General features: G+C 37.0%; 1 long non-coding RNA gene across 1 annotated transcript; it reads left to right on the top strand.

Annotated features, from left to right (window-relative positions):
• The first annotated feature begins 987 nt into the window (after positions 1 to 987).
• Positions 988 to 12,612, top strand: LOC110218500 (uncharacterized). The gene is made up of 3 exons (XR_002327319.2): positions 988 to 1,162; positions 1,377 to 1,490; positions 8,960 to 12,612. It is a non-coding gene; the product is annotated as an uncharacterized LOC110218500 (long non-coding RNA).
• Positions 12,613 to 18,705: the final 6,093 nt, after the last annotated feature.

The raw sequence follows: 18,705 nt of genomic DNA, 5'->3' as shown, positions 1-18,705 counted from the left end.
GAGATGTTGTGAGGCTAAATGCTCGATGAGCCTTCAGGTGTTATATAATTGTGAGTTATAATTATGAGGGAAGCTGTGATGCCACCTTTTAACACAGGAAGTCAGAGGTAGAGTTCAGGTAAATTGTTTGCCTGACAGGATCCCTGGTATATTCATTCTACAAGTTTTCTAACCCTCCCCCCCAATTAGAATCCTTTTTGCATGAAACTTTGCAGTTTATTTACCTTTTTAACCAGGTCACTTCGTGATCTCTCAACTGGACACAGTGGTGTGTATCATTGGCCTCCTTCAAAGCTTAGTCAGCATCTGGAAATTAGCTGGGAATTAGATATGTTCTTGTCCTATTTTTGTCACTGACTGTTGTGACCTTGGACAAAATCCCTTTTTCTGGTATCTGTTTCTTTCTCCTGTACTGAGAGATGTCTTTTCACCTAACTGTCCACTGGAAAAAAGGTGATCTGGGAATTAGTGACTCCAATCCCCAGAGTTCTGATCACACCTGAGGGAGGCTCTCTGCAAAGCATGCCCTCCTTTTGGCACTCAAAGACCTACCCTGAAAAGAGCTATTTCTAGTCTCGGGAAATCCAGGGCAAGAAGAGGAGAGATATATGAGGGCTCAAAATAACACAAAGGCCATCTATACAACGCTGCTGCTTTAGGGTATATATAGATACAAAAAGGTGGGATCATTTTTTTTCCCTTTGAAGAATGTGGCCGAATTGTAAAACTAAAAAAGAAGCCAAAAAAAGAAGAAGAAAAAAGAAAGGAAAAAAGAAAGGAGCTCATCAGCTTCTGCATGACCTTAACTGTCACTGTCAAGGGCGACTCTGAGTAAGTCCTGCACAGCCATCTCACTGCTTAGTAACACATGATACTAGTCGGTGTTGGCAAGTAATCTTTAAAGTGACTTCTGGCTGCTCCAAAAAAAATAAACTTCAAAAGATACCGCAGGAGCTTAATTTTATCAGTCTTGCTAAGACAGCTGAGGCTTTTTATTTTTACTTTCATTCTTTCACAGACAGGCACTCCAGCCCCTGTCTTGATAGGGAAACGGCTCAATATGTCAACTTTCAGGGCACTTTGCTACCTGAACCTTGTTGCTGGGTCCAGAATGGGATTTATGGGAAGCAGTCAGTTCGAGAATGACTCTTCTTACAGGGCAGTGAGTGAGATTATAGCATGTGTCCTGATTTCCATTTTATTGCTGTTGATTTTTTCTGTATCTTAACTATATAGTCTGATGTTTAGTTAGATTAATAGATTACTAGAATCAATTAGATTAATAGAAAACTTATCGTTTCTGAGACTTTTGCTGATTCTAGTCTCTGAAAGTCCCCCTGAAAAAATCCCAATTTTTTTTTCTTTTTCCTCATTAGGTTCTATGTGCTTTCCTTCATATTTGCTGACCATGGTCAGCAGACTGTTTGTGTAGTCAGTTTTGTCTGCATATCTGAACTTGCTGAACTGTCATGTGTGGTCCTCAGACATAGGTAATAAAGACCGTTTCTTTTCCTTTCTAAGTTCAGTGTGCATCTGGGCTTCTTAACATTCTTCTGTATACCTATAGACTCCTTCTCTGAATTGTGTTTTTCAATGCATAAAATAAAATGAGTAGAACCCAAAGGAAACCAGTTATATTAAAATATTAAATGATATTAAAAAAAGAAGCCAAGTTCACGGACCTAGGCCACAAGCCCCTGGCGAGTACTTCCCCCATATACTCTATATTCCATCTAAACCGGCTTTCTTGGTATTCCTTAGCATGTTGAAAACCCTTTCTCTATGACTTCGCGTGGGTCAAAACAGACAAATAAATACAAATTACCCGGGCTGAGAGAGAATAATAACAACTGTGGGTAATTGGGATGATGACCGTGAAGACGAGTAATATAATAAAAATAGCAGTTACTTGCTGCCTGGAACTATGAACTTTATGCTTTCAATTTTTCAAAGCTCAGCTCAAGCATCGGGAAATATATGAATCCTTTCCCAATTCCCCCAGATGGCAGTGACCCCACAGAATTACCCTGAATCGATCTATCCTCTCTGTCTTTACCTATCCATTATCTCTATTTGCCTATCTATTCAATTATATGCCATCTATCCATCATTTATATCTTTACTTCTATTTCCCTTCCCTTTTCTCTTTTTCTCTTTCATTGTCTGCTTGTTTTTATATCTCCTAGTATGTTCCCTTCTGCCCATCCCCTATCCTAGAGAACTATCTCTTATAACAAAGAAAACTTGTACTATTTTGTATATAATTTTTATGTATTGTCTTCCCAAACAGAATGTAAGCTCTGTGAGAGTGAGGACCATTATATTTTTGTCTAGCAGATTGTTTGGAGCATCACGGGATGTTAATAAACAGCTGTAGATTGATCAGTTTAAATTTGTCCTAGCACCATACAACATAATCATCTTAAATGAGCTAGCTTGGGTCAAGACTTGATCTACAACAGAGTAGGACTGATTTTAAGATGCTATGAGTGATAATACATAATCTTCAGGCAAGCAATTATGATTGCATTACTTTTTATATTTCTCCGTATCTAAAAAATAATACATTACTTTTAAAATAAGCAATAATGCCCACGATGTATTATTCCCGGTTGCAATCTGCTTAAAAGGCTACCTGAAAGCTGTTTTTGTGATAACTCACAAAGGACTACAGAATCATATTCCAATAATCTTTATTCCACCAAATTAAATATTTCACCTGACATCCTGCATACATGTTTCTTCAATGCTGTAATAATATGAATGTTACCCAACTATCTTATACAGCTGGGCCTAAGTATGGCAGTGTTTTGTTTCTAGATTAAAAATAATTTGTGATTTGAATTAGAGTTTCTGTTAGTTCATCTGGAAACAGATTTAAATCAAATTTATGAAATGTTACATAGCAGGCTTTCAAATAATAATTCAAAGTGATTGGTAAAATGTTGAGAGTTTTCCTAGGTGCTTTCAGAACACCATATTTACTAAGGCCATATAACAAACTAAGAGAAGATGTATATTTGAAAGGAATAGCAAGTTGTGCGCAGCAGATTTATAGTTTTGTATACAATCATCTTTTTTATTGTACTACATTATGGAAATGCTTGTTTTATTTGATAAATTAAAAATGAAATAAAGAAGAAAGAAAGAAAAAGAGAAGATGTGAATTAAGAAAAAATAACAAACTCTGGGCACCCTTCTTGGAGATCTTTAACAAAAAAATTTACCAGTGGGTGTTAGATGTTCAGGGAAGCCACAAAAAGTTAATGAGAGGAAAAGGGAAGAGGACTTGTATCTGTATCTTTTCACTGTTCTTGCAAATGATCTCCCAAAAAATCTATTTGACAATGATACAAGGTATAGGACCTTTGCCTAAGTTAGTGGTAAAGTATATAGTTTTTTGTTTTCTTTTTACTTAGAAACTGATTTTGAAAAAAAATAAATGATGTGTTTACAGTTATGTGGAAGAAGAGATAAGCAACTGGAATTTGGCTTACCAATATGTATGTCTCATCATTTGTTTGATTTAATACAAAGTAGAAATTATTGCTTAAAAATGGCTTTTCATAATATCCATGAAAAATCAATAATAGGAATTATATAGTATATTGAACTGACATATGTTTCCTTATCTAATACATCAATATGTAGTGAATGAACTTTTGGGACAACTTTACATTTTGAAAAGTCATAGCCTATCATTAAGAGGTATTAAAAATAATTCAAATTAACTTGTCTCAGCAGCCAGAGGTGATCACTAAAATATGACTTTGATTTTAATAGCCCTTTGCTAATTTAATCGTGTTAGGTTACTAATTAATTATTAATGATTACTAGCATTTATATAGCACATGAAGGTTTGAAAAATGCTTTACAAATTCATCTTATTTCATCCTTATAACAGCCCTGGAAACTCTTATCATCCCAGTTTTGCAGTTGAGGAAACTGAGACAGACAATGGTTAAGTGACTTGCCCAGGATTATATAACTAGTGAGTGTCTGAGGCTAGATTTGAACACAGGCCTTCCTGACTTCAGGCCCAGTACTCTAACTACTGCCCCATTTAGCTACCTCTATTTAAATGTTTAACTAAACTATTTTGTACATATGGGATGGGAAGGGGATGTGTGTGTGTGTGTGTGTGTGTGTGTGTGTGTGTGTGTGTGTGTGATATGTATAATGATTTTGTCTAACAACCTTTCTGCTGCCAAATTATAAAATAATCATGGCAAAATTTACTCAGGAAAATACACATTTCGTTGAAGAAATAACATGTTCTAAGTTATTGTTAGATGATGGTATATTTATTCTCCCCAAAAAAACCACATTAAGAAGTAGAGCCATTTCAAACTTGCAGCGTATTAAATTTCAAACATAAATTCCAGCTCAATTATAGTGCAAGCCTATGGATTCATGTCAGTTTTACAATCCAGTTAAACTATTGTTTTTGGCTGTAACTGGGCTATGAGCTCATTTTTATCAATCTTAACTTTTAGTGTGTGTCTTTATTTTAACTTTTTTATGTGTAGAAGAAACTATATAAGGAAATTGTATTCTGTAAAGAAATTTAATGAGTTAAAATATAAGTACTGGCACCTCTGAAAGCATAGTTTTTTGTTTGTTTTTTTCAGACTCTTTGTGACACCATTTGGGGTTTTCTTGGTGAAGATACTGGAGTAGTTTGCCATTTCCTTCTCCAGGTCATTTTACAAATGAGGAACTGCAGCAAACAGGGTTAAGTGACTTTCCCAGGGTCACACAACTAATATGTATCTGAGGCCAGATTGAACTCAGGTCTTCCTGACTCCAGGCCCAGGTCTCTCTCTACTGTGCCACCTAGCTGCCCAAAAGCATAGGTAGTGGGGTTAAATTTTCCTTTTAACATGATGTGAAGTGGAATGCTTGTTAAAACTGAGTTTCCTACATTTCTGTCCAGAGTTATTTACTTATCCCCTGCAAATCATTTATCAGGCTTTTCTCATTCCATTTATTGAGCAAAATTTATTTAATACCTGCTATGTGCAAGGCACTGTCATCTCATATATTCGATATCTGATGGGGAATAGAAAAAAAATGGGAGAATGATTCAAAGAATTTTTCAGCTCACAGAGATCTTAGAGATTATCTACAAGTTATCTTATATCTAGGGAATTAAGGTATACAGAGATGACTGGGCATATTCATATGGCTAATAAAAACTACCATTTACATAGCACTGGGAGGCAGCTATGTGGCTTAGTGGATAGAGTGCTGGGCCCAGAGTCAGGAAGACCTGAGTTCATATCTGGCCTCACACACTTATAGCTGTGTGACCCTGGGCAAGTCACTTAACCCTGTTTACCTCAATCCACTGGAGAAAGAAATGGCAAACCACTACAGTAACCTTGGGATGTAGGTACTATGATTATCTTTATTTTACAACTGAGGAAACTGAGGTAAACAGAGGTTAAGTGACTTGTCCAAGGTCACACAGCTAATAAGTGTCTGAGGCCATATTTGAAATGAAGTCTTCTTGACTCCAGGCTCAGTGCTCTGTCCGTTTACCATCTTGCTACCTTTATAAATGTTATCTCATAGATGGTCACAAAGCCAGGACTAGAAGTCAAGCTTTTCTGGCTCTCAATCTTGAGCACTTTCTTGAGTTCCTGGTTTAAATTCTAATAATTCTAGGGAATTATAAGTCTTTTTCCCATAATATATTCTTACGTATATGTACAGAGATAGAAACTAAAAACAAGAAAAAAAATCTTAAGTTTCCAAATCTCTCAGTGCAGATATCTGTATGGTTTGTATTTTGTGTAGTACTGTGTGGGGAGTTACTGCTGATGAAAATATCTTTAATTTCTCACCATGTTTTAGCGCTTTGGTATACGGTCCCCAAGGATATACTGGACCTTTCATTGCATAGCCAATATGCCAGATGCTAGTGCAGCCATCTCACAGTCACTATTTCCAAAACTGAACTCATCATCTTTCCCTCCAAAGCCTCCCCTCTTCCTAACTCTCTTATTACTTTCACGGGTACTACCATCCTCCCAGGCACTCAGGCTCACAGCCTGGATCTTAATCCCTTCATTCTCTCTCACCATCACCCTTTCCCATACATCTATTTCTCCCATACATTTCTCAGATATGACTTTTCTCTCCCTGAGCATTACCATCACACGTGGTCCTCTTTAAGAATGAAGGACAAACAACAACCATCACCCTTCAGCAGCCTCTCATTAACCAATACCTGCAGAATTGCAATAACTTGCTGGTTGGTCTCCCTCTTTCAAGTATCTCCCCATGCATTCATCCTACACTCAGCTGAGATCAAATTGATCTTCCTAAAGCACAGGTCTGTCTGATCTTGTTACCCCTTCCCCCATTCAATGAGCTCCAGTGGCTTCCTATCACCTCCAAGTTCAAATAAAAATATAGAATCCTCTGTTTGTCTTGCAAAGCCTTTCATAATGTGGTACTCTTCTGCCTTTGCAGTCTTCTTCATGTACTTTATGATTCAAGGCCACTGACCCCATCGTTGTTCTTAGCATATGACACTTCATCTCCTGAGTCTGTCCCTATTCATTGGCTGTCCCCATCCCTGGAATGCTTTCCCTTCTAACCTCTGTCTCCTGCCTTCCTCTATTCCCTTTTGTCATTCAGTTGTTTTGCATTTGTGTCTGATTCTTCATGACTTCATTTGGGGTTTTCTTGACAAATGCTAGAGCAGTTTTCCATTTTCTTCTCTAGCTTATTTTACAGATGTGGAAACTGAGGCAAACAGGGCTAAGTGGCTTGCCCAGGGCACACAGCTAGTAAGTGTCTAAAGTCAGATTTGAACTCACAAAGATAAGTCTTCCTGATTTTAGGTCCAGTGCTCTGTCCATTGTGCCACTTGGTGCCCCAAATTCCCTTTAAGATCTACCTAAAATCCTACCTTCTTTGAGAAGCTTTTCCTAAGCACTATTAATTTTAGTGCCTTCCCTCTATTATTATTTCTAACTTATCATGTATCTAGATTGTTTGTATATAGATGCTTGCATGTGTCTCCTCCATTAGACTGAGATCCCTGAGAGCTGGGACTGATTTTTTAAAAAGTATTGTTGCCTTTCTTTGTATTTCCAGTGCTTAGCACAATGTCTAGCATCTAGTAGGCACTTAAATAAAAGCTTGTTGACATTATGATGTAGCTATGAGTAATGTGGGAACCTAGAATCTGAATCCCAGTCCTGGGTCTTTCCTCAATTGTGTCCTGGGAATCTTCAGCAGCTTTGGAGACACATAGATCTGTGGAATATAGTCTCGCAGAGGAAGGTACCATATTTCCTTTTGTCTTTGTATCACAGTGACTCAGACATAACAGGATCTTAACAAAGACTCATTCTGACAGATTGGATTAGATGAGAATAGGGCTAATTTGGGGCAGTAGTTTATAACTGAAGGATTTATTTTGATTCCAAACCATCCCTAAGGTTTTTTAAGTTGTTGTTAAGTCATTTTTTCAGTCCTGGCCAACTCTCTATGACCCCATTTGGGGTTTTCTTGGCAAAGATACTAGAGTGGGTTGCCATTTTCTTCTTCAGGTCATTTTGCAGATGAAGAAACTGAGGCAAACAGAGTGAAGTGACTTGCCCAGAGTACACAGCTAGGAAGTATCTGAGGCTGGATTTGAAGTCATGAAAATAACTCTTCCTGGTTCCAAGGCCAGTGTTCTATTTACTGTAACACCTAGCTGCTGTCCCTTAAGATTTGCTCTGAGGCAGCTCCCAGAAGGGTATGGATTGAATTTAGCCTCTCAGGATGAGTCCAGAATAACCTGAAACTATCAGGGTTCTGTACCTATATCTCTCTTGGGGTTCCCTGGACTGGAAAGAAATGTAAGGCCTGGAAAGATAAAGGTTAAAAGGCTACCCAGGAATTTCTGACGTTCAGCTGGTTTTGCATACACAGGCATATAACACCTGGTGGGGATTCACTCTATGACCTGTGCAAGCTTGAAGGTTCTTATTAATCTTCTATTTTTAAAAGTATATTTCAAGGTGATTAAAATTGTCTGATGGTTAAGCACTTTGTGGAGAATGGACATGAGATATATGAAATCTCTTGAATGTTATTCTGTTTGCTTTGTCAAGAACCTCAGTGTTTCAGCTGGTATTAGCCTACTGGGATGGAATTCAGAATGTATTTATCTAAGGAAAGTATATTTGGTTTAAGAACAGTTAAAACTTTCTAGAGACTCTAAAAAGCCATTTTTCTATGAAGTAGGTGCCAAATGAAAGCTACCCACATGGAGTATTCTTTAGAAGTATATCTTGTGTTAGTTATTACTTATTTAATCTTTTTTTTTAATGGGGAGGGGAAATATTAGTTAATATCGTGGCTAGACATGTCTAAGCATGGCTATAAAATGAACTTCCATGCCTAATAAAAAGACATAAATTTAAGATATCCATCAACCAATATAGTGTAATTGTTTGGCAATCTGGTGGGGAAAAAAGGAGGGGAAAGTGGCATGTTATTTTTTCCCCTTTCTTAAGTACTTTTAAAATTAAAGACTGGAAAATTACAACTTTGATGCTTTTTTTTTGGACAGCTTTCTCTGTCTCCCTTCATCCATCCTGTTTCCCAACATTAGAAGTTTCCGTATCCCAGATCTCTTGTGGCACAGTTCCCTTCACTAACAAATTGGCGTTTTTGCTCTTTTGGATATATACTTATGGCAGTTACATCAGTAAGAGCATAGAATTAAGCATCTGTTTACCATTTGAAATGTGTACATTTTTCTTGTATGTAGTGGAACTGACTACTCCGAATAAACGTGAAATATGTCACTTCAGTTCTCTGGGCCTTGGCTCCTCACCTATAAAATGAGAAGGTTAGGCAAGAAGATCTTCTGAGGGATCAGAGATCAGAGCTGGAATGGTTGCCTGAAACATCTAATCCACCCCTTTTCCATTCTCCCCTCATTTTACAGGTGAAGAAACAGAAGGTCCTGGAGATTTAATGACTTGCCTGAAGTAACACAGGTACTAAACACCAGAGATGGGATTTGAAACCATATGCTGTTTGTCTTCATTTTTGAAGCAGACTGATGACATCATGAAGTAATGTTTTGATTCCCGTGTAAAACAGATTTAAGTGAGGCAGAGCTGCAAAAAGTTGTCAGCTTCATTCACTCTTCAAGAGCCATGGAAGTCCAGTGGCAAGACAAAAATCTAAATGACTGGCAATGGCCCAGGATACAGTGGATGACCTTGGCATTTTTGTTGTCTGACCAAGCTCTATGTACTCCGTAGTACCTGCTTCAGCTGCCTTCATGACTGTTGGAACAAATTGTTCTCATCTGCCCATTTCACCAGGAGAAGTCTTCAAATGCTTGGGGTAGACTTCCCCTAACTCACTGAAGAGTTTGTGGCCCATCAGTTACCCTCAGCCTGATTTTTACCCATCTGTGCTGCACATGTTACAGTTTGAAACCACATACTACGATTCCAGAAGGAGTGTTCTTTGCTGTGTACGATACTCTCTCCAAGCCACAAATCTCTCCCCATTCCAGTCCAGCCTACACTTAGTTGCTGTCAAATAGATTTTTTTAAACTGTAAGTTTGATCATGACACCCCTTCCCCTACTTCATTCCTCACTCAATGACTTCAGTGGTTCACTATTTCCTTCAGGATTAAACATATACTTTCCCATTTGTCTTTTAAAATCCTTTATAACCTGCTCTTTTAAAAAAAAGATTCATTCTTCTATATAAAATTTTGAGTTCCAAAACTTCCTTTCTCTTCCAAAAGTTCCTCCCTCCCTTGCCCTCTCCCTAACTTGGTAAGTGATTTAATGTAAGTTATATATAACCTGGCTCCTTCCTACCTTTTCAGTTTTGTTACATCTCACTCCCCTTTGTGCTCTCTATGATCCAGTGATACTGGCCTCCTTGCTGTTCCTTACCTGCAATGCTCCTGATGCAGACCTTTTCTCTGACTGTTCCCCATGCCTAGAATTCTCTCCCTCCTCATCTCTGTCTCTTAGCTTCCCTGGCTTCCTTCAAGTCCTAGTGAAAATCTTACCTTCTACAAGAAATCTTCCCCCTTACACTTAATATCTGCCTTCTATTAATTACCTCCTATTTACCATGTATGCATCTTGTTTGTACATAGTTGCATGCATGTCCAGGACTATTTTTCGCCTTCTTTGCATCCCTGACACTTAGCATAATTCTAGCACATAGTGAAATACTTAACAAATACTTCTTGACTGGCTAATAATAATAACTAACATGTAATCTGTTATGTTCCAGGCACTGTGCTAAGCTCTTTACAAATATCATCTTATTTGACCCTTACCACAACCCTGGGAGGTAGGCTTTATTATTATCTCCATTTTATAGATGAGGAAACTGAGGCAACCAGAGGTTAAGTGACTTGCCTGGGGTCACATAGCTAGTAAGTGTCAGAGGCTAGATTTGGACTCAGGTCTTCCTGACTCCAGACTTGGCCCTCTATCCAGTGAGCCATCCAGCTGTCCTAGCTAGTTATTAGTGTAAGGGTCCTTCCCACTCTATATCCTATGGCCCTTGAGAAGAATTAAGCTCCTTGAGAAGAATGAAATTAATGAGACTTGTTCATATTTTTCAGATGAATTATTAATTCAGTAAAACAAGGATGTTCCAAGCAACTGGTATTTCAGAGATCTAATTATATTATGAATCTTGTTTTTTTTAAAGCACCTTGGAAATAATGATCTATCACCTTTATTATTTGAAAAAATACATTATTAAAACTGAAGAACAAAGGGGAAAGATTAAAACCTTCCTCTACAAGATAAATCCTTTGAAAACTGTCACTGGAAGTCAAGGAAGTATCTTGATAAGGAAACTATTCTACTAGAAATAGAAACTGCTGCTTATCTCCTTGAATAGAACACCAGGAACAGCTCCATTCTCTAGTGTTTACAAGGTTCTTAACTCTGTTGTAATGATGCACACTGATTTGGGCTCTAGACTCAGTAACCATAAACATTTGTCTCAGGAAAGGCACAGTTATTTCATATCAAAATTTAAGAAAGAAATGACCTAGTTTATTTACAGTCAAATTCCAGTCTTAGCAATTTCTGTCATATTAACTGGCAAATAAAATCATTTTCATCAGAATAGCCCAGTCTGGCCATTTCCCCTTACTTCTTCACAAGAGACTTAAGACAGGAAAGGAAATTTGATTGGTATTTTGTGTGTTCAAGTTTCCTTTCATGAACAGAGGAGAAATTTTACCCGGCTTCTCTCAGGCCATCTGGAAAAACAAATGATCAAAGTCCACTTAGGGCAGCTGGATTCCTTGTTTTATCAGTAGGCTGCTTTCTAGAAGAAAGTGAACCAAATATTTGTATAGGTTTTCCTAATGTTAATTTAGCTCTCACGATAGCTATACAATAGAGATGGATGTTAGAGCCACTTTCAAGCTGAAAAAACCAGAGACTTTAGTTAAGCACCATCCGAGGAAACTGATATGATAATTAAGACCTGTCCTCTGTCCAAGGTAGACAATTATCAGAGAACTGTGTCCAGTTCTGTACTCCAAATTAAAAGGATGACATTCAAAAGCTTGGAACAAATCCAGTTTGAAAACTTCCCTCTTTCTGTTAAAGGCAACACTATCCTTCTAATCACCCAGTTTTGAAGCTTTACCCTTGGTTCCTCACTCTTCCTTCCACTACATATTTAAATAGTTGTCAAGTCTTAACCAATTCTAGCACTACCACATCTCTCACATATATATATATATATATATATATATATATATATATATACACACACACACACACACACACACACACACACACACACACATATATACATATACGTATACATATATCTCCTCTTCTCTGCACTCATATCATTACTGTCTTAATTCATGTCCTCATCCTCTCTTGCCTGGACTGTTGCAATAGCCTCCTAATTAGTTTCCTTGCTTCATTTCTCTTTCCTTTACAAACTGTCCTCTATGAGGTAACCAAAGTTATATTCCTAAAGCAGAGATATATGACCGTGTCACTTTCCTGTCAATGAGCTCCAGGGCTATCTATAACCTATAGGAACAAATACAAATTCCTCCATTTGACATTTGAAGGTCTTTGTAACCTTGCTCCAAATGACCTTCCCAGCCTTGTTACATACAGCATGTCCCAAAAGTTTTAGAGTAGCCTTCTGTTATTAAAAACCTTAAAACTGCTCTGAGACTTTTATGATACCTGCACTGCTCCCTTTCATTCACTGTATAGTCCAGTCAAATTGACTTTCTTGCTTTTTCTCACAGGTTATCCCCCATGCCTCTAAAGTATTCTTTCTTCCTCTACTTCTCAACATCCTTAGCTTCCTTCAAAGCTCAGCAAAATGACCACCCCCTATATGAGGCTTTCCCTAATCCTCACAGATGTTAGTGCCTCTCTGGTAAAATCGCCTTATATTTTATTTTGTATGTAGCCTATAAACATTCACATGCACACAGCTTATCTCACTTACTAAAAATGTAAGTTGTCTGAAGATAGAGAATATTTTCTTTTTGTCTTTGTTTTCCTGACACTATTACCCTGTCTGGCATGCAATAGACAATAAATAAATAGTTGTTGATTGACTGATTTACTAGATCATTGCATGCTAATAATGGTTCATACCATTATTATGGTATAATGATTGTAATAATTTAAATTTTTTTAAAATGGTGATGCTCCATTAATTTACTGATTTAATATTATTCAAAGCTCAGCTGGAATACCATGTCCTACAAGAGGCCAGCCTTGCCTGACCTGCAGATACCAGAGCCTCTCTCCTGAAATTGCCTTGTATTTTATTTTTATGCATTTTCGTATACTCATATATATACACATGTTGTCCATAATGTTCTAGGGTAGAGACAGTTTCATTTATATTTTTGCACCCCTGACACCAACAAAGTATCTGGTGCACAGAAGACACTAAATAAATCCTTTTTAATTGATTGACAGACCATGTTGATCAAAGATAGATTGAAAAAACTCAAGATGCTTAACCTGAAGAAAAGAAGAGTGTACCAATCACATTTCAGGAGGTTATTTTATAGAATTTGACAAAATAACAATAAAATTCATTTCTTAATAAAACATTTAGAATCTAAAAAGGAAACATTGAAAACAAAGTAGAAATGAAGGGAGGTGAGTACTACCTGACCTCAAATTATGCTACAAAGCAGCAATTATGTGATACTAGTTATCAATTAGAAAAGTATATCAGTAGAACATATGATAAGGAAGAATTACAAATAATTGAACTTAAAGAAACAGTGTTAGATAAATTGGAGAACATAAACTACTTGTGGAAGAATTCCTTATTTGACAAGAGAAGGGGAAACTAGAAACAGTCTGATTGAAGTTAGGTATAGACCAATATTTTACATTATATACCACAATAACTAAAAACAGGATCCGTGAACAAAATGTTAAAGGTCAGTATTTTAAAAAATGATTTGAGAATCAGATTAAGTATCTTTCACATCTATGACTAGGGGTAGAATTCTTAACCAAGTCAAGGATGGAGACAATCACTAAAGACAAAAGTTGTGATTTGAATGACATGAATTTGAAAAGCTTTTGCATGAACAAAATTATGCAACTAGAATAAGAGGGGAAGCAACAAACTTCGGTGAAAGCTTTGCATCAATATCCCTGACAAGGCTCTGAGACCCAAGGCACTTAAAGAACTAATACACATGCATAAAACCAAAAGCTGTTCCTCTGTGGCTTGGTGGTCAAAGATAGGAACAGAGAGTTCTCAGATGAATTATAAACTATTAAGAACAGAGTAACAGTTAACAAATAAATATTTATTACTGTGTATCAGGTACTATGCTAAGTGGTAAGGATATAAATAAAGACAAAAAACAATCCTTACCCTAGAGGAGCATACATTCTAATAGAGGAGACAACATGGAAATAACTAAGTACCTACATGATATCTATCTATCCATCTATCTATCTATGTATCTATCTATCTATCTATGTATCTATCTATATCTATCTATCTATCTATCTATACCTATCTATCCATCTATCTATCTATCCATCTATCTATCTATCTATCTATCTATCTATCTATCTATATCTATCTATCTATCTATCTATCTATCTATCTATCTATCTATGTATCTATCTATATCTATCTATCTATCTATACCTATCTATCCATCTATCTATCTATCCATCTATCTATCTATCCATCTATCTATCTATCTATCTATCTATCTATCTATCTATCTATCTATCTATCTATCTATCTATCTATCTATCTATCTATCTATCTATCTATACCTATCTATCCATCTATCTATCTATCTATCTATCTATCTATCTATCTATCTATCTATCTATCTATATCTATCTATCTATCTATACCTATCTATCCATCTATCTATCTATCTATCTATCTATCTATCTATCTATCTATCTATCTATCTATCTATCTATCTATCTATCTATCTATCTATTTTTCTATCTGTCTGTCTATTGACATCTATCTACCTATCTATATGTATCTATCTGTCTGTCTGTCTATCTACCTATCTATCTATATCTATCTATCTATCTATCTATCTATCTATCTATCTATCTATGTATCTATTTTTCTATCTGTCTGTCTATTGACATCTATCTACCTATCTATCTATATCTATCTATCTATCTATCTATCTATCTATCTATCTATCTATCTATCTATTTTTCTATCTGTCTGTCTATTGACATCTATCTACCTATCTATCTATATCTATCTATCTATCTATCTATCTATACCTATCTATCTATCTATCTATCTATCTATACCTATCTATCTATCTATCTATCTATCTATCTATCTATCTATCTATCTATCTATTTATCTATTATCTGTCTGTCTGTGTATATGTGTATACACACACACACACACACACATATGTAATAGACGGAGGGTTATCTGAAAGGGGAAGCCACTAGCAGTTGGTGGGCCCAGTAAAGGCCTCTTGAAGAAGGTGGGCATAGAAGTGAGCCTTAAAAGAAGCCAATGAAGCTAAGAGGGGAAGCTGTGGGGACAGAACCTTACAGACATGGAAGACAGTCTGGATATGGAGTCTGGAGACAGAGGGAGTGTCCTGTGCCAGGAAGAGCAAGATCTTAGCTAAATCTTAACATGCAAAGAGGGAAGTAAGGTATGAGAAAACTAGAAAGGCAGGAAAGAATCATATGATGAAGAGTTTTAAATTCAGCTATTTTAATTCACCAAATCACTAACGGATAGATAAAGCATCTATTAGTCATTTACTCTATTCTCAGCACAGGGCTAGTCATTAAATATAGAAATCAAAACAAGTCTGAAGTTTCTATTCTACTATGTGCCAGGAACCATTCTAAGTGCTTTAAAAATATTATCTCTCTTTTTTTTTTGTAGTACCCCAAATTGGAAACAAAGTACATGCCCATCATTTGGGGAATGGTTAGACAAATTATAGCACATTAATAAAATGGAATATAATTTGCAAGAAATGATGAATATGATGAATGTAAAAAATTATGGGAAGATATATGAACTAATGCAAAGTGAAGTAAATAGAACCAAGAAACTATACATAGTGACTACAACATGTGAGTAAGAACAACAGTAAAATGTAATCTAAGTGTTGTGAAATAGAATATAAACTTCTTGAAAGCAGGGACAGTTTTATTATATTATTATTTTATTTTATCTTTTATTATTATTTTATTGTCTTTGTATCCTAGTACCAAAGCCAGTTTCTGTCATATCATAGATGCTTAATAAATGCTTGTTGATTGTTTGAATTGATTATAATGACCAAGCTTTGCACCAAAGAATATTATAAGAGAATGTATCTAGCTTCCTTCTTTGCAGTGGTGGGTGACAGTGTGTGGAGCACTGCCTGTAACCTCAGACTTGGTTTTGTGTTAGATGCTGTTTTTTGTTTCACATCTTGGTAGATGTGCTGCTGTAATGGGTTTTTTTCTCCCTCTTTTTTATTCTTTAAGAGTTGGATCTCTGGGAGGGATAAACTGGGAAGGGCTATACTGGTGATGAAAAAAGAGATATTCTCTTTTTTTTAAAAAAAAAGAAAATAAAACCAATTTTATAGAGAAAAAATGTTCAAGCAATAGTCTCTGCAGTCCTTTTCCTCCCCTCCCTTCCTCCTCCTCCCCCTTCCTTCTCTATCATTTCCTTTCTCTTTCACACACATTCCAGACCCAATCAGAGCTTTAGCTGCCAGTATTCCAGCATCTATAACAGAAGTTTTATGCCATGCTCCCCTTCTGCTTCCAAACCACCACCTTGCCCCCTAGCCCTGAAAGGACACACACTGGATACTCTGGGATGCTCTTTCTATTCTCCCTCTCTAGACCTAATTGTGTCTCTTTGGTTTATCCTCTGCTACATCACCACGCCCTTAACCCTCAGGTTGTAGCTACTACTTTGGGGCACTGTGCTCCCTCCATTTTGTTTGCCAGATCTTTTTCTTTTTTTCTGAACATATTCACTTTCCAGAATACCTCAGAATCTCCTCCAGTTTTCAATTGGCAGGAGCCCAACTACTTAGAATGCTGCAAGCCAGCCTTTTCCTTCTGGTGGGATTTGCTGCCTCCTTTTCAGTGTTTGACTGATACTATCGAGAGCAGACAGCCTAGTAAAGGAAGTAGGAGTGAACAGGAGCAGGACTCAGACCAAAAACTAGGGCGACAGCAGCAAGCCCCTGGGAGCCCAGTACAAAGAACAGGGTTACATTTTCAGTTAAGGTGAATGAGCAAAGCGAATGGGAAGAGAATGTAAAGGAAAAGAGGGATCTGGCTGTGGTTCAGTCATCAGTGCCTCTGCTACAGTCAAACTACCTATGTCAGGAGAAAAAAATTGCCAAAGCATATCTTAGCTTTCTCCATCTTCCGATGTGTCTCCCTGGGGGTGTTGGTGTCCAGCCAGGTTCAGATATTTCCAGATGAACAGTAGAGACTTGAAAATGAAATGTGTGTGGTGGTGATGGGTGGAATGGAGGTGGGGAGTATGTGCTAATGGTCTTGAGCATCAGGTCTTAGAAATTTCTACTGTCAAACAACATGGAGAGATATAGACAGTGGTTATGCAATGTATTGGAAAGAGCATTCTTTCCATGTAGTCCATGATACTGTGTTTGAATTCTGATTCTGAAACAAGGCAACAATATGACCTTGGACAGTTCACTTAACTTTTTTGATCCTCAGTTTTCTCCTCTATGAAATGAGAATAGTACTGGTACATAAATTACTAAAGCTCCCTCATCACAATCATCCTGTATTTACTTTATATATATTTTTATCTAAATACAGACCCTTTATACCAATAGTGAGCCCATGAGGTAAGGGGCTAAGGCGAGAAACAACACACTGAGAAACTGTCTTACTTCTGATGCTGTGTATTAAACAGTGAAAATTATTCAACGTCAGAAGAGGTGGCTTAAACTGACTGCATCATTAAAAGCAAAATAAAAGTTTACAGGCTGAAAAACATCACTTATGTTCCAGTCCTTCAAAATGATGCAGCATTTAAAATCCTCAAACAAACCCAGAATTTAACAACTCAATTTATTGGTGCTAAAATAGCTGATTCCCTCTGTCCCCCTTGTTGGGTTTCAAGGGACAAACATCAGGGAGCTGTTCCTTTCGAGCAACATACCAAGTTACATGACTGACAAGTTGACTGACAATGCCTGTAGAGGTTAAGTACCTTGCCCAAAGTCACACAGTAGGTAGAAGGTAGATAGTAGGTAGAACAGCCATGATTTTTGAACTCAGATCCCTTCAGTTCAGATCCAATTCCCTTTTCCGCTGCCCCAGGCTCTTGGTTAAGTCTCCACTTTTCTTCTTCTGCTGAACATTTCTTTTCATTTTCCATGAATGGAGAAAGTTGCCCTTCTTTGTTTGCCTGTGGGAGCAATACTTTTAACCTTGGCATTGCTCCTAAACTTAGGCATGCAAAACACTAGTCAGTGTGATAGTAGAACATTTCTGCTTCTCAACAGGGAAAATCTGAATGACTCAGACAATTCTGGAATATCAGCAGAACAGGCACCAAAGGTGAAACATGGAGATAAGGAAGTTCAAAGGTTAAATTTTTTTTTAAAGCAAATTAACAGAGCATTTAAATTATACAGAATGTAAGTGTGAAAATAAGAAGATGGCAACGTCTTAATAAATGGATTTGCCTCAAAAAATAAAAGGGATTAACCTCATTTTATTTGTTCTACCTTTTGAGACTTATTTAGGCATTGTTACTGTTAGAGCTAAGGCTCTGAGTGTCACTTCTATTTGCAATTTCTGTTAGAAATGAACAAATAGATTCAACTTAAGAGGACTAGAGTTCGTTGCTGGAGTAAAGACAGGTAGGAGCAAATTCCAGTTTTTTTTTGTTTTCTAAATCTGTTATGATATTATAGTTCAGGGGAGTCGAGATGAAATATGTCATCCCACACAGAGACAGCTTTAACAAACTTTATTGCCACTCACAAGGGAAGGGAGAAAACAGCTGCTAGCAGGGACAGTCTCAGTGTGAGGCCTCCAAGTCCATAGTGGGCAGCAGGGTTGGGGGTGGTGGTAGTATGTAATTAATCCTCTAGTTGAAAACCTAGAGACCTTCAGGGCTTAGCCTTACATATCACTTGAGGCAAAGAGTTAGTATGATAACAATG

Source organism: Phascolarctos cinereus, unplaced genomic scaffold, assembly GCF_003287225.1.
Source record: "Phascolarctos cinereus isolate Bilbo 61053 unplaced genomic scaffold, phaCin_HiC Scaffold_2;HRSCAF=192, whole genome shotgun sequence".
NCBI lineage: Eukaryota > Metazoa > Chordata > Mammalia > Diprotodontia > Phascolarctidae > Phascolarctos > Phascolarctos cinereus.
Note: the sequence above shows the minus strand (reverse complement) of the source record. Positions and strands in the feature narration are given on the sequence as shown.